Here is a 17,745-nt window from a genome sequence, read left to right on the forward strand (position 1 = left end):
AAGGTGAAACGGGACGCCGTGTTATTTTACCTTTCGTGCCTCTTTTTCTAACAATTTGCCTCGCGATTTTGAAGATGGTAATCTCGAGTTCTATTGCATTGAAGATGCTGAAAAACAATCAGCACATGCACTGCAATTAAGCATACACAATGGCACAAATTTCCCAAGTGGAGGAGAACGTGCCGGTGGCGAAAACGTTTGCAATCCCATCTTCTCAATTCTCCGGGAGAACAAAGCTAGGTACATACTCTTCGACAACTGCAAGTTGGAGGCGCAGCACATGCTGGAGTGGTACAGGCAATTTCGAAAGTGAGAGGTCGAAGTCTACAGAGCGAAGAGGCGAATATCTCAACAATGACCACGATCGTTAACCCTCTACTTCACATGGTGGCTCTAGAGCACCATCGATTTTCGACGAATTCTGGACACACGGAATTAGATGAATGTGATTCAATGCTCAGGATTTCTCAGAGTTGCTCCGGATTCCACAGTGTCTTGCCCCTAGGTCCAAGCACTTTTTTTCGGAAGCTCTTTTTTGTTATAGATATAGTCGTTCGAAGTCGTGGGAAGGAAATGGTTAAATATTCTGAAGTAGAGCGAGTAGAAGAATGGATTAAGAGGGTGGACAACCAACTCACAAATCTGTCTGTGCATTGGCGTTCAATTCAACGGCAACATTAATTACCAGAATGGTCGAAAACAGCTTGGCATACACATCATACGCATCGCATTATGGCCCCAATAACTTTACCGATATCAGCAGTATGTTCGTGTCATCTATGATAACTGTGGTGTGTCATATAGATGCGTGCCATCCGTCCCGTTTTCAGCACTGGGATTCAAGCGATTTGTGAGCCAAGGAGCGGTTCCAAGAAATCGAGTTATTACTTTCGTTGTCTACGATAAACATACCACCGACTCCAATCTCAGCGCGCAGTACAGTTCCGATGATGACACAGCCCCAACAATATCAAAGAGCAGCGATGAGCGCAGTATCAACCAACGCTACGATGTCTCCGCTTTCAACTGTATGCTGCCTCTCCCTGGTCAGCCATCAATACCCGGCCAGCAACCTCTCTAAGGTCAGTCATCTCTCCAAAGTCAACCGTTACTCACCGGACATCCCAGCGCCTTTCCGCACCTGTATGCTCCAGTGGGATCTACATATCAGCAACTGTTGGCGCGACAGGTAATGCCGAAAGATTTACCACCGATTGGAGACGACCCGGGGGATTGCTTAATAAAATATGAGAGGTTATTATTTATCTGTATTAACGAGATTTTTAACACTAGGCTAGTTCATCTCGGGACCCACGCTTTACTTTCCTTCCGAAGGAAGAACTCGCATTTAATGAGATTGTCGGGAGTGGGATTCGATCCCAGGTCCTTGGCGTGATAGTCACGCGTGTTCTAACCATCACACCAGGTCCGCTCCACAAGTATGAGGGTACGGCCAGAGTCGACGCGGCACGCGACGCGATGCGGATTTCCCATACGATTTGACAGCTCCTTATTATTGATTGTTATTCCTTTGCGTGCAAATTTCCGCGTCGCGCCGCGTGACGCGCCCACTCTGGCCGGCACCTGAGAGTTGCCGGCTTCCATCCGGTGTTACCTGCCGCTAGGGGCAGTGAGCAACTCCAAGAAGCCGGGCAGATACAGGGTTGTTACGAGAAGGGTGGAAAAAAATCCGCGCCAAATCCGCGCGAGCTAAATTTGAATCCGCGCCAAATCCGCGCGATACTGGAAATAAATTCGCGCCAAATCCGCGAGAACGTGAAGGCATTTTTTTTTCTTTCTTCACGTTATTGAAGAAATCCATTAAATCCATTAAACTGGAATGGACTAGCACCCAGCACTCAGGATGAAGAATAAACTTTTGATTCGTAAATCAACGCAACTCATGCTTTCTGAAAGTGAGTTTGAAGACATTTCGGCAAACTTCTCGTTATTTGTTTTCCAAAAACATTTCTTAAAGATCCATTGGACGATTTTTGGAAAGAATTTTCTAGACAAAATCTCCGGAGAAACTTTCCAAGAACTAGGTAGTGTATTCGTGGGAAAAATATAAAAAAAACTGAAGAAATTTTTTAAGAAACTAAAAAAAAATGTTTGAAATAAACAGAATGGAACTTTCTTGGCTTTCTTTAAGTATTGCTGAATATTTTTGGAGACAGTAATCCGAACATTTTTTGTAAATATTTTTTGGAAACCAGTATGAATTTGAGAAGGATACTTATGAAAAATTCTCATAAGATCACTTTGAACATTTTTTGAGTAATGGCTTAGTAGTTCTTGAATGAATCTTCAGTGAGGAATTTTCCAAGGAGAATACCTGTCAAAATCTGAGAAAACGTCCCTTAAAATGAGTAATCTTCTTTATTTCTTCATAATAATTTCAACGAATCTCAATTTGATCTAATTGAAATGTTACTTAATTCTAATGATAACGTACATACATATTTGAGTTTACTTTTTGGAGGAATATTAGGAACATATACAGCATACTTAAATTAGACACGCGAATACCAATAATGAATTTACAAGCACAAATTTACAGAAGTTCAAATGCAAACACATACATACTAGTAAACACACATTTCCATTGCAATGTATTCGTTTGCTGTCACAATTAGGGCTCTCAAATACGGTTGTGAAACTCTCTGAAACAAATCCCTGAGGGCCTGTTGAAGGAAGCAACGCAACTGGTTTTAAACGGACTTCTACACCAACTTTAAAAGATATATATGACATAGTGGACGGATCTTTCCATGCGGAGAGGAGCTTTTTAACCACTGTTGGAACATTTGGGCCTAAACAATCAGCAATCATTTTCATTACTTCCGACTCGGTGACACTATTTCTTATTTTAGTGAAATACAACCAAAAGTAATCTACGGTATCCGTTATTGAGTTTGCACAATTCACTTTTTTGGTTCCACAAAGCAGCTTTTGTGACGAAATGGGTGATGAGTGCGCAATTGGGCGACAACCGTCAGAAGAATTTGCGTTCGAATCGACTCCGGATCTGGTGATTGTAGAATCAGCGAGTGTCTCTTGAATAAGGGCTTTTTTAACTCCGCGATTTCTGCTCCATGATCGATCCCGACAGCTACTGCGGAAGTATTCTCGGTGTTAGACACCTCAGCAGCATTCTCATTAGCCTCTCGTGACAACCGTTGATGACGAATTTCGCGTATCTCCTGAATGCACTGGCCGCATATCCACCACAAATCAGACTTTTTTCGGTATCGTATTAATTCTTCGAGTGTAAAGTTGACACATTCTATGTGAAACTATTTTACCTTATTTTATTTTATGAATGCACAAGGGGGTCATGGGGCCAAGTCTCCAATGCAAGTCCAAGAACTCACATGGTCCATAATACACCGTGGAATTTGGGAGTAGGTGTTGCAACCTCTTTAGCCATGTGCAGGGTGTCCATTCAACTTCAGCTTTCCGATTCCCGGATTTTTCCCGGGTATGAATTAATTTCCCGGATATTACCAAACTCAAATTATTAATCTAGTAGGGCACTATTTAAGTGCATTTGGTTGGTCACACGGTTGGTCTAAAACTTGATACAAATTTTCACGATTTCCTGATTTCCTGATTTCAATCATCGACGTTAATATCCCTTTCTTACACGAAATTTAGCATGCAAGTCTTTGAATGAGTGTAATCAGTTTTGTAACTATTAATTCCGCCTTCTAATATTAGAGGGCGGTATTAAAAGGTACAACCCGAGAAAATGTAACGAATAACACATTCAGTTATTGCTATAATTGAATTACTGATGCACATAACTGATACTGGTTTGATTGAGATAAGAGGTAAAACAGCAGAAATAATGCTAAATTTTAGTATGGAGAAGTGCTTAATAATAGCTCGTTAAGATATTACAAGATAAGAACAATATCAACCAAGATTTGTTGACTTTTTTCCTTGAAAAAAAAAGGCAAACAGCCAGCATCGAAACTTTTACCTTAGGGTCCACAGGCGACAGTGCTTACCACTTAACTGTACACACTCAATCCTGAATTACTTTTTTGATGAAAATAGAACAGCAGAACTATTTCGGTAGTTTTGGTAATCAATTTTACTGAGGCTCAATACACCGACAGTCAAAAACAGGTGCAAAAGATAAACAATCCATTATTTCTGTATTTAGCTGTTCTATCACTGTTCGACAAAAAAACTTTTGCCGTGATCAGAGACCCCATTAGTAGGGCATAAAAGCGCATGGAAAATGTAGAAAAATGCCATTTTCAAATCTGTTGGAGCACCCCTAGAAACTTTTTGAGATGAGTTTGAATTTTATTCATTTTTGAAGGTTCGACAAGAGCTTTGGAAATCATCATAAACACATTTAAAATACAATATCTTTGAAATGCAGTTTTGTGCACCGCTGAAATTTTCACAGATCTGAGAAGCAACTTTGATAAATAACTAGTCAAAATTTCTACCTATTACGACATTTTGTTTCGTTGATACATATCGGCGAAGGCTTAACTCGGACTTATAAAGTGAAAATCTTTTAGGTTTTTTTTTATCTAATCCCATAAAGCACGCCCATATTTATATCCATTTAAAAAACTTCTATGCGTTAATGCCGTGCTGCGTCAGTCTTTCGGATACTTTGAACGCCTCGGAATATTGGATGGATTTCCGCTTCAGTAGGAAAAAACGTTTCTTTACAAGTTTTCCACTAGGTCACTAGATGTGACGTCCGTTTTCTAGCGTTAATGTATTTTTTAGTCTCTGACTGAAGAAGATGAACATTGTATTTCAAACATCTGGTTTAACTAAGTACGATTCTGGAAAGCTATACGAGAAATTTTAGGATATGTTTACAAAGGATCCACAGAAAGAAAGTTTGATCAATTCATTGAGGTCAGCATGAGTGTTTTAAGTAAAAACTTTTCAAAATAAATTTAATGTTCAAATTGCAGTTTTCAAGAACTTTTTTGTCGCTTATGAAAATGAACAAAGTTTATTGTAACATTTGACATCAAATGTTACTTTCATAATCATGTTTAAATACCAATAAACTGCGATTTTGAATGCGATGGATTAGGATCACAATTTAGGCAAAATACACTACGTCCTCTTAACTCAAGGAAGTATTTTGTTTTGATCGAATTTCGAGTCGTGTCCAAATTTAAGTCGCATATGGATGAGAATGCTTTTCAATGATTTGGTGTGTACCTAAGTAACCGTTTCAGATTGCTTGACCTGGTGGATATCAAGCAGTTTCATGTTCTTAAAAATTTAAATACGATGCGGAAAATATATTCAAGTTGCTACGACCTCTTCATTGAAACAAATTTGGACTTAAGGCGAAACTGGAAGCATTTTTTTCATTTTTTTGGTTTTTGATTTTTTATTAAAAAATTGAGCAATATTTTCAAAATCGGGTTTCCACATGTAGAGTATGGATCAAGGTATGTTCTGATTTTTTTTTAGGTGGAGAATGTTTTCCATTTTTGCAGAAACCATTTTTTTGTGAAATTTTGTTCAAAAATGGTTTCTGCAAAAACGAAAAACATTTTCCACCACAAAAAAAATTAGAAGATACCTTGATCCATAATCTACAATGTATGTATGTATGTATATATGTATGCATGTAGAGTCTACATGTGTACGAAAACCGATTTTGCAAATATTGCTTCGTTATTTAATAAAAAAATCAAAAACCAAAAAGTGAGGAAATGCTTCCAGTTTCGCCTTATGTAAATAAATTATATTAATTCGCCTTAGTGCTTCTGGATAGATAATATTTAACACTTTATTAACAAATTGGGTCAAGGACCATTTAGGCAGGAGCACCTATTTTGGGCACTTGCTGCTATAACTCAGTCAATTCCAAAGCGATTGACTTGAATTGTTGCACATAGCTAGGTACTGTGCGTATCTGATCGTGTCTCAAAAATCAAGTCAATCGGTTCTAAATTGACTGAGTTATAGACACAAGTACCCAAAATAGGTGATCCTGCCCAAATGGTTCCAGACCCTATGCCGCTGGAAGTTATAAAGCAATGTTACAGTCGTGGAGGACATTATTGAGCTTGAAATTAAGATTGGATATATTTACTACATGACAAATTCAATTAATTTTATAAAAGTGTCTTCAATGGTAATGCCCCAATATACACATTCTTTATTGTGAAACTAACGAAAATGTGATAAAAACAACAGTGCTTGTACGATTACTAATAGTAAATGGAGAATGTTCTCATTTTTGGCTTGCATTTTTTTAAGGTTGCATTGTTTTGAACAGTCCTGAACTTAAACCATGTTTTCTGCGCAATGTCAGCTTCAATTCATTGTATTGAAACAGGTTTGTTTTATTCAATAAAGTTATCAATTTTACCACCTTGGAATGGCTAGAAGGTTTTTCGAAACATTAAGTGAATTTAGACAAACCACAAAAACCCTGGACACGTTTTTTTTTGTACTGATTTTTTTTTATTTTTACACAGGCTTACCACGTTAGTAATTTGAAAAATCAACCGGATTTTCTTCTCGAAAATTTGAATTCAATTATTTAGATCATAAGTGTAGCAATTCGAAACAGCAAATCAAAGTAAAATAGTTATTTTGTTATGATTAGATAAGGATAGCGGCTTGCTTTTTGTGATTGAATTAAGAGAATACTTCAAGGATTTGTATTATATAAGTCATATTTGATTCTTCCCGGATATGTATCAATGAAATGGAATGTCGTAATAGGCTGAAATTTTGACTAGTTATTTATCAAAGTTGCTTCTCAGATCTGTGAAAATTTCAGTGGTGCACAAAAATGCATTTCAAAGATATTGTATTTCAAAAGTGTTTATGATGATTTCTAAAGCTCTTGTCAAACCTTCAAAAATGAATAAAATTCAAACTCATCTCAAAAAGTTTCTAGGGGTGCTCCAACAGATTTGAAAATGGCATTTTTCTACATTTTCCATGAGCTTTTATGCCCTACTAATGGGGTCTCTGATCACGGCAAAAGTTTTTTTTTGTCGTACAGTGTATTTTCGTCAAAAACTTACCGAATACGGTATTCAAAATTAAGTATGTAACTCACTGTTGTTTTTGGCGAATTTTTTGGCGAATGTCATAAAAAATCGATGGAAAACTATCGAAACATTTTTGGTTAACTACGTGGTCTTCAAAGAAAATCATGTATGTATTATTTGCTACATTTTGTGAATATCTTTATGTATTTTTTGTTCCATTGTCATTTTAAACAATTTGCTTGCTGAATCCAAAATCTCTTGACACCGATTTTCACCGAATTTTATAGAAAAAAATGGGTTTTTCTCCAACACATTCAGCTTTTCTTCCTTCAGGAAATACTCCGTGGGTACTGTCAAATAATCTCCCAAAAACATACAACTTCTTTTAAAATGCTGTCTGTGTTCGTCTAATATTGCCTTAAAATATCAGGGATTCTATAGGATACTCTTCCGGGGGTTCGAGTAATGCTTCCAGAAAGTCACATTTTTTCGGTAAACTTTAAAACATTTCTTCGTACATTCCGTTGAAGATTCTTCTGTCTAATTGTCCTTCAAAACTCTGTACAGAATGAATATGTACAATTTCGCTGTGAATTCTGTTAGGCATTTTTCAAGATTTATATCCTTGGCTTCTGCCAAAGGGATCAAATTTAAGGGATCTGGTATAGTTATATTGAGTTCCACTAAGAATCAGCAGAATTCCTCCATGAAACGTAATCTCTTTGCCGGAAGTAACGTCTGCAGGTTTACCGAGTTCTCCAGGAATTCCGAGACGGCCTTCATGAACTTCTTCGGTATTCTCGCTAGAATTTTGCTGTCACGATTTTCCTAGCAAGACTCAAAAGTCTTTCGGGAAATCTTCTAGAAATCTGAAATATTTCACCTGAGAAGAATTCAGATTTCTTTTACATGAATTTATCGAGATCCAATATCCAACATAAACTACTAAAATATCTGAGAGGCTGCCTGTCTATAAAAATAGTCAGTCGACCACTCTGTTAATGTTGCTATCATTCTATTCAAGACTTGCTGGTCACTAATGCAGTACAGACACCATAAAGATTTTTCCCGGTGCCTCTTACAATTTCCAGTGTTTTTCCCGTATTTTTCCCGGTGATTTCGAATTCCCGGTTTTCCTGTATTTCCCGGATGGATGGACACCCTGCATGTGGCTTTAAAGTTTTGCGTGGCCTTAAGGATGAGAAAAGGTGGGTGATTTTGCGAATTGAGCTATAAAAGAATGTGTTGTTAAGTTAATTAAATTGTCAACGTTATTTACCTTTGCGTATTTTCACACAAAATGAACAAATTTGATATGGTGCTTGATGTTCAGTGAACTAGCATAAACAGCTCTTCTTGTGATTCTTGATCTTGTGTCTTCAATATTGGAAGCTTGGTTAATATTAATTTGAAAAAATAGAAGGATAAATTGTGTAACAACTTTCTTCCTTCTTGCAAATAGAAATCAAATATATCATAAACAACAAAAAAGGGCCGTAACGCTTCTTCGTTTGATCACGAAAAGTATCGGTTCTTTTTTGCACCTCGAGTGTGCATCTTTCTCTGTAGAGTAAAGATACATTTATACCCCGAAACCTGACAGCAATCAAGCCTATCACAAGGTTGTGCCTTTGCCCAGGGGAAAACGTTCCTTAAAATGAGTAATCACTGGAAAAATCCTAGAAGGACAATGTTGACAATTTTTAAGATTTACTTGCTGGAGTCCTTTGAAATTCCTACAGGGATTTTCTGGATTTTTTAGGAGAAATCCAAAAATTCCTGCAGTAAAATATCCAGGAATGCCTGCAGAGATCCCCCAGAGCTTTTCGCCAAAGTTTTTACCAGCAGCTTCCTCTAGGATTCCCTTCAAAAGATTTTTTCCCGAAATAATCTAGGGATTTATCTAAAAATCTCTTTTCAAAATATATAACTGATGCCTTTCAAAATTGTACCAGTAATTCAGGCAGATTACTATTACCCTTCCGGCTTCCGATGAACGGATATCTTTCGGATATTACATTCAGAGGCCGGCGGCGGACGATACGTTACGTCTGGGACGAATGTGGACTATGCAGTGGGCTCATACTTACGATAAAAACGGAGCATAGTTAATTCCCAGAAGAAGGCGCAATATAGCGACCGAAACGTCGGATGAAAACTTGAAAATCCATTTTTGAGTTATTCCTCCAAAGACTGAACGCCATACCTCCCAACATAACAAACAGTCGAAATTCGAAGGAATTGCTAGAAACAAATTTTTATATTTTTTTTTTGAGAAATTGAACCTGAGAGAACTCGAAAGTTGAATAAAGATGCACATCATACCCGCAATGGAAATATTGGATGAATCGTTGAACAATTTCTTCAGAGAAATATTTTGGAGAGCTGATGAAATTCGTAAACGATTGTTGTAAACCAAAACGAAAACATTCTCCAAATTCTTCACTTGTAAGATGTTGGGGTCAATATGACCCCAGTCAGGCACGCTGAACGTACACTACGCTATCGTGGTGCGAAAATTCTAACATCCTAGGAGGGTTAAACAAATATTTACTCATAATTTTTAATTCAAGTGTCGATAATCATTCAAATATTTCGATGTACATATTACAAAAATCATTTCCGCGCCAAATCCGCGCGAGGGCCAAATTCCATGGGTAAATCCGCGCCAAATCCGCGAAAATCGCGAAATCCGCGAAATTCGCGAAATCCGCGCTGTTGTAACAACCCTGCAGATACGTCTCGTCTTAAACGCTACGGTGACCACCAAAGGAGTCTCCTTCAATAGTATGGTTTTAAAGGGCCCTGATCTCCTACCACCATTGCTGCAACTGCTATTCAGCTTCCGTGAACGCAAAGTTGTGATCTGTGCTGATTTGAAACAAATGTTGCACCAGTTTCGCATTTTTCCCCATGATACGCTATTACAGAGGTTTTCGTACTGCAAGGATCCCACGCAGTCCATCCAAGTTTTCATCATGGACGTAGGTACATTCGGGTCCACATGTTCACCATGTCAGGCTCAACATATATCAAAAAAGAGAAGCATAAGATGACCTTTTCTAAAGCAGCTTTATTTTTCATTTTCATTTTCATTTTCATTTTGCAGCATTTGGTGGGGCAATGAGAGCGCAAGTCAGTCCAAAGCCGATGATAAGGAGGGGTAATGGCTGAATAGTCTTTGCTGACCACATAAACGCCATGGGATAGGAAAAGGGTATTTTGGTGTGGGATTAGGGTGTTGGTGTAGACTTGACGATATCAATGCTATTCAGATGCAAAATAATTTTATGGCTCAATAGTGAATCGCATACCTTCCAAAACCAAAAAACAATAATTCACAAAATACCAAGCAAGTCATAGAAAGAAAAAGTGCCCGATTGTTTATTTTGTCAATTATAACAAACGGAAACTTCTACCCTCTCCGACTCGCCAGTCACCCCGGAAAAAATGTCCCTTCAGTTCTGGAAAATATATTATCCCCAATTAAGCCTTTAATCGAATTGTCCGCGTGGTCTTGTAGTACCCCTGCTAGGTAAGAATCAGTCATTGCCATACATATTAAATGCTAGACATGACCCCATGGATAGCATTTGCATATGTAAAAGCTTTGCTGATGTGACTTTCCTATTAGGCAATTCTCTCATCTCATGTTTGTCTTCAAAACCTTATCAAGCTTAGAAAATTGAAGTTGATAAACAATACATTACAAGGTTCGAATTCCCATAGAATGAGATCATTCATTCGCACTACAACACCATAGGAGATAATACCACATTGGCTGATTACAGTACAAATGTGAAAAATCTCCCTTTTCCCCCTATCCGCAACCCGGGGACGCGCCCTGTTGGATTTCGAAAGCCTCGGAGAATATTACAAACCTTCAATGGCATTCCCATAAACTAACCCACATTGCCCATTCAGGGGTCTGACTGGGCCTATTACCCTCCCTCAGTTTGTAATATTCTCTCCAACTTGGAATTATATTTTCCCGGCACATAAATGACTTCGACAAATGTTCGATATACTATGCAGCGTCATGATCAGTATAACTATATCAGATGACTTGAAGATCTGATTCTTACAGAATTGTTTGCCATTGATTATACATTCAGCTATTCCAATCATTACTGCAAAGCACATCGACCACATGCCTGAAATCAAAGCTTCCTGGAAGATATAATCCAAGCCCAGGGACCTTTTTTAAAGCAGCTTTAGCGATCATATTGAAGCACTACGTCAATGGCTACATATTTGGATAGTTTCGACAAGAAAGAAGAAGCCATCAGAGTCGCACTTTGAAGTGAAGCAAGTTCACGAAACCTTCGTTATCACTATCAGAAACTGGTTCTCTAGTTCTGCTATCGCTCTTCGACGGTCGGGGACCCTGTCTTGCAGGATACGAAGCAAATTAAGGCCGCCAAAGGGGCGTTTGTGGAACGTGTTCTGGTGATGTCCGATCCTCTGATATCGATGTCCCACTTTGTGATTCTTGAGCGAATCAATTTTCCTGGATTTTCTTCGACTGGCATCGGTGAGCTGCAACTCCACATATTTACCGATGCGAGAGAGGATGCGTATGCCTGCGTAATCTATCTTCGGGTGGAGATTGATAATCAAGTCTACTGTGCTCTCGCGAAGCGATGCAAGAGCTGTACCACGTTAAGGTCACACGGAAGTTCTACGAGAAGCTGAACCGCTCGCGCCGAGGCTTTGTGTCGCAAGCCGACATGATCGAGAGGTGGTGGCAGCATAACGATCAGCACCTCAATGGCGACGTTGCAAGTACCGAAGGTGGCGTGGTAACAGAACTAGGAGTATGTGCACAGGATGATGAAAGATTTCCTGCGCCTATCCTTCAAGAGATTAAGGAGGAGCTTGGCCGGTTGAAAATTAACAAAGCCGCTGCAGAAGATCAACTACCAAGCGAGCTTCTAAAATACAGTGGAGAAGCACTGGTGAAAGCAATACGCTGGGTTATTTCCAATATTTGGGAGGAGGAAGTATTACCGGAGGAGTAGATTTAATTTATTTATTTTTATTTATTTATTATTAATACATCAACAGACTTATTGTCCCAATGATGGTTAGTACTTAAAAATAACAACAAAGCTCGGTCAAGTAGCAGTAAAAAATAATACATACAACAGAACAAAACAACTACAATACAATTCATTATACTATTCTGGAGGTGAGTTCTTCGATAAAATTACGGCGGATGGTTTGCCTGGGAAGATGGAAGTCAAAACCTGACGCTACTCTGTTAAAACAACGTTGCAGGCCAATCATTGCACTGTTTTGTCCAAAGAGAGTTCGTCGGAGCGGCAATCGTAACATGGCATTAGCCCGTAGCCTTCTGCTGCGAGCACTAATGTCGATCAGTGCAAGAATAGCAGGACAATCTATTCTCCCTTGCAGCAAATCTGCGATTATCATCGCTCTATTAACATCTCTGCGTGTTTGTAGCGTTTCGAGGTGTATCAATCGACATCTACTAAGATAGCTCGGCAATCGGTGAGGGTCACGCCAGGGAAGCCTGCGAAGTGCAAAACGGATGAAGCGACGCTGAACCGATTCAATCCTTTCTATGCCGTTCTGATAGTATGGAAGCCAGACAGCGGAACAATATTCTAGAGTCGAACGAACAAGCGAGCAATAGAGTGACTTAAGGCAGTAGACGTCGGTAAAGTCCTTGGCAATACGGAAGATGAATCCTAGAGTCCTAGAAGCCTTCGCAATAACATACGACAAATGGTGTTTGAAAGTCAGCTGAACGTCCAGAATTACACCTAAGTCTTTCACATGATCAGCTCGTTGAAGTTCTGTTCCGTGTATCTGATAGTTAAACAGGATTGGCTGTTTTCTCCGAGAGAACGAAATAACGGTGCATTTTTCGGGGTTAACTACCATACGATTCAAACTGCACCAGTTCGCGAAGGCATTCAAATCAGCTTGAAGCATCGTAGCATCACAGATAGAACGGATGCGCAGGAACATTTTCAAATCGTCTGCGAAGCTTAATCGTGGGCCTTTGATAACGTAGTTGACATCGTTGAAATACAGCAGGAAAATTAGGGGACCCAGATGACTCCCTTGAGGTATTCCAGAAGTAGCCTTGAAAGTTTCCGAGAAATGCCCATCAACTCCAACCGTCAGAAAGCGTTCTGTGAGGTAGGAGTAGAGCCAGCGTAGTGTCTGGCCGCCGATCCCAAGTCTCTCAAGTTTAGCGATCGTCACAGCATGATTAATCTTGTCAAATGCAGCGCTCAAATCCGTGTAGACCACATCAGTTTGGGCTTGTTCAGCCATGCTGTCCGTAATGTGAGATGTAAGGTTCAAGAGATTGGTGGTAGTGGATCTACCCGAGATGTAACCATGTTGATTTTCACTGATGTACGGCTTGCAATGAGACATCAGTGGTTCCATAACAATAAGCTCGAATAGTTTCGAGATGGCACAGAGAGATGATATTCCTCGGTAATAACTGACATCCTTTCGATCGCCTTTTTTGTGAACGGGAAACACGATAGCTTTCTTCCAGACTGACGGAAAAATTCCGCTAGTTAGGGACAAAGAAAACACCAACCGGATAGGGTCGACTAATTCGTCAATATGCGTTTTTAGGAAAGATGATGGAATACCGTCGGGCCCGGGATTGAACGATGATTTCAATTGCCTGGCTGCTCTCACAATCGTTGTATCATCAACACCAATCGTGGTTAGTACATCACCGTTCAGTGGAACATTACTAGCGGCAAGCATTATATGCTCTTCGGATAGAACCTCCTCACTGAACACGCTAGCAAATTTACTGGCGAAAAGACGACACACATCGTTCCTATCAGAGGCCACTCGACCTTCAAGCGTCATTGTGGAAGGCAACCCAGACTCCTTTCGTTGTTGATTCACATATCGCCAGAACGCTTTGGGTTTCGACTTCAGTTTTCGTTGGATGTGTAGCTGATATCTTCTGAAACAGCGCCTGCTAGTGTTCTTATATTCGTTGTTCACCCTCAAGTAATGGTCACGTAGAAGGAGCGTTCGGCGTTTGAAATACAGTCTAAGGGCTGCACGTTTTGTAGTCTTCATTCTGCGGAACTCTTGAGTTTGCCAAGGTGGGCCACAGGAGGAATGATTTATTTTTGGTACATATCTTTCAATTGCATGTCCCATGATATGCGAAAGTGTTAGAGCAGCATTTTCCACATCGTTCAAATCCAGAACGTCAAGCCAGTCTATTGAACCAAGAAATTCAGCTATGCCTTGGTGGTTCGCCCGGTTGAAATCGTACGAGACCGAAGAAATGCTTTCCTGGATGTGTGCGTCATTATAGTTGAGAACGAGTGCAAGTGGAGGATGATGTGTAACAGTCTTAACCAAGGGGGACGGGGCAGCTGTTAACAACGGAGCCACATCTTTCGAACTGACGAAACAAAGATCCAAACAACGTCCATTTTCATTCATCACGTTGTTAACCTGCTGCAGCGTTGCAGTACTGTAACTGTCGATAAGACGGGTTGCACCAGCATGGAAGGTAGAACAGCTTGGGTCAGGATGAAGGAAACCGTCGCGGGACGACTTCCAACAAATACCGGAAAGGTTAAAATCTCCGATCACAATAATCTCATCAGTAGCAGTCGCTACATCAACCATATGCATAGTCGATAGGATATGTGCGTCAATTAAAGCGATATCGCGGGTGCGATCAGGAGGAACGTAAATTCCACACAAGTACACGTTGCGGTCTGATAGTTTGATTTGAACCCACACTTGCTCCACACTTGCCCAGGAGTCGCTATCGATCGTTTTGGATTTTAGTTCCTTTTTTACCGCAACAAGAACACCGCCACCAATATTCTTAAGACTATTTCTAGGTCCACGGTCGCAACGGAACACCTCATACGAAGGCCCAAGCACTTGGCTGGACAGGGTACGGGAATCGAGCCAAGTTTCAGTCAAAACGATGATGTCAAAGCAGTCGTCCGAAGTTGCCAACAAGTATCTATTGGCATCGGTGTTCATTCCTCCGGCGTTTTGATAATAAATTAGCAGATCTTTGGAAGTCCGTTGAAACCGCGAGGCAACTGGAAGGTATCGTGTGTCCCATCTACAAAAAGGGCAACCAGTTGGATTGCGGGAACTTTCGCGCGATCACACTACTGAGCGCTTCCTGCAAGATACTCTCTCAAATTGTATGCCACCGTCTATCACCGATTGCAAGAGAGTTCGTGGGGTAATGTCAGGCTGGATTTATGGGTAAACGCGCTACAATGGACCAGATGTTCACCATCCGCCAGATGTTTCAGAAATGCCGCGAATACAACGTGCCCAAACATCACTTGTTCATCGATTTCAAATCGGCGTATGATATAATCGATCGAGATCAGCTATGGCATATTATGCACGAATACGGATTCTCGGATAAACTGATACGACTAATCAAAGCAACGATGGATCGAGTAATGTGCGTAGTTCGAGTACAGGGACACTCTGGAGTCCCTTCGAATCTCGCAGAGGGTTACGGCAAGGTGATGGTCTTTCGTGCTTGCTGTTCAACATTGCGTTAGAAGGTGTAATTAGGAGAGCGGGGATAAACACGAGTGGGATGATTTTCACGAAGTCCGTTCAGCTGCTTGGTTTCGCTGATAATATTGTTATTATAGCTCGTAAATGTAAGACGATGACAGAAACGTACATCCGACTAAAGAGTGAAGTCAGACGAATCGGATTAGTCATTAATGTGTCGAAGACAAAGTACATGATGACAAACGGCTCCAGGGAGGAATCACCGCGCCCGCCATCCCGAATTTATATCAACGGTGATGAAATCGAGGCGGTTGAAGGATTCGTGTACAACGACACCAGCAGAGAAATTCAGAGGCGCATTGTGGCAGCAAATCGTGCTTACTTTGGACTCCGCAGAACTCTACGATCGAATACAGTTCGCCGTAACACAAAGTTAACTATCTACAAAACGCTGATTACACCGGTAGTCCTCTATGGGCATGAAACATGGACCCTACGTGCAGAGGACCAACGCGCCCTTGGAGTTTTCGGACGAAAGGTGTTGCGTACCATCTACGGCGGAGTGCAGATGGAAGACGGGACTTGGAGAAGGCGATGAACCACGAACTGCATCAGCTGCTAAGAGAACCAATCATCGTCAACACCGCGAAAATCGGGAGGCTACGGCGGGCGGGTCACGTCATCAGGATGTCGGATAGCAACCCGACTAAAATGGTTCTCGAGAGTCATCCGACCGGTAGGAGAAGACATGGTGCGCAGCGAGCTAGGTGGGTCGACCAAATGGAAGACGATCTGAGGACCCTACGCAGAGTGCGGAACTGGAGACAAACAGCCATAGACCGAGTGGAATGTAGACGGCTACTATGTACCGCAGAGGCCACCCCGGTCTTAGCTTGATCGGTAAGGTAAGTAAGAAGCAAACAAGCAAGCAAGAGTGGTTAAAGAAGGATATTATGGAGGCTTTGGAAATTACAGAAGAGCTGCGCTGCCGTGAATCGCAAGTCAGTCCCATCTGCATTTTGGGCAAAATTTTCGATCTTTCTTCGGATAATCTTTCAGCTGTGTGAATAAAAATATATAGTTTGTTCAGTAAAATCGAAAAACAACACCAAGTCAGATTGTCCCGTAATGAAAAGTATTCGCAAGTCAGTCCCATTACGAACTTGTGTACCCTGCAATACAAAATCGAACACTGTTTTAACCAGTTTCATATTTTTCGCAGTTACGTTTTCACGTTTGAAACAATTTGTGAAAGTTTCATGATGATCACAGAAGTATTCAGTTTCTGGCGATTTTTTTGAAATTTCTCATGGAAATCGAATTTAAAAACTTCAGAGTCCATTTTCTCAATGCCTACTTTTTACATATGCGACTGACTTGCGATTCACGGCAGTGCGTTCTTTTTCGGTCCACCGGGGAATTATGATCGAACAGCTGATGGACTTTAATCGATATTCGAAGTAGGAACGCTTGGTAAAGGCCATAGCGTACATGATCCGTTTCATCGTAAATGGACGAAATCGTAGAGTGGATCAACCGAGGCAAGCTGGCCGGTTTTTGCATGACGAAATTCAGCGGACTCAAGTAGCTCTTTGGTGTATGGTACAAGCCTCAGCTAATTCTGATAAAGTAACCGTGTATTACAAGTTTTATTTCTGTGTCATACTGGAAAAACTTGTAATTAGAAGGCACGAAATGTTGCTAATTGGCAAATTGAGAGATGAAATTTGTGAAAAAAATCGCGTTCTGGTGGGATTCGAACCCACGACTCCGTATTCGCTAGACCGGCGCTTTAACCAACTAAGCCACAGAACAGGTAATGGTTCTGCGGAATAGAAAGCCAAACTGACTCCGAAGCCGCACCGTGAACACTCCTATTTCACAAACTCATCTCTCTTTTCGGCTTAGATGCCAATCCACAACACACTCCTGTTTGTGCCCACTACCTACAAGTGCGAGCGAGTTATTTATATGAAGCCGAGACTTACTCTCGCACTCCGCATACCTAGCCACCAGGCAGTTTGTTTTGCTGGTGTCTAATTAGTATGCGTCGAGAGCTCGGCACGGTCGGACGCTCAGACGACCGAACTGCGCCAAGTGACGCAAGCAAGGGTACAATGATACGTATTGCCCATTTTACTGGCATTTTACCAGGTTAGCTGGTATGTCTGAAACATACTGGAAAAACTTGTAATTAGAAGGCACGAAATGT

General features: G+C 40.7%; 1 protein-coding gene across 5 annotated transcripts in view; it reads right to left on the reverse strand.

Moving 5' to 3' along the window:
• LOC109415630 (G2/mitotic-specific cyclin-B3) overlaps positions 1–17,745 on the reverse strand; it is a 55,664-nt gene that overhangs the window by 5,236 nt on the left and 32,683 nt on the right. The window lies entirely within an intron of this gene.

Source organism: Aedes albopictus, chromosome 1, assembly GCF_035046485.1.
Source record: "Aedes albopictus strain Foshan chromosome 1, AalbF5, whole genome shotgun sequence".
Taxonomy (NCBI): Eukaryota; Metazoa; Arthropoda; class Insecta; order Diptera; family Culicidae; genus Aedes; species Aedes albopictus.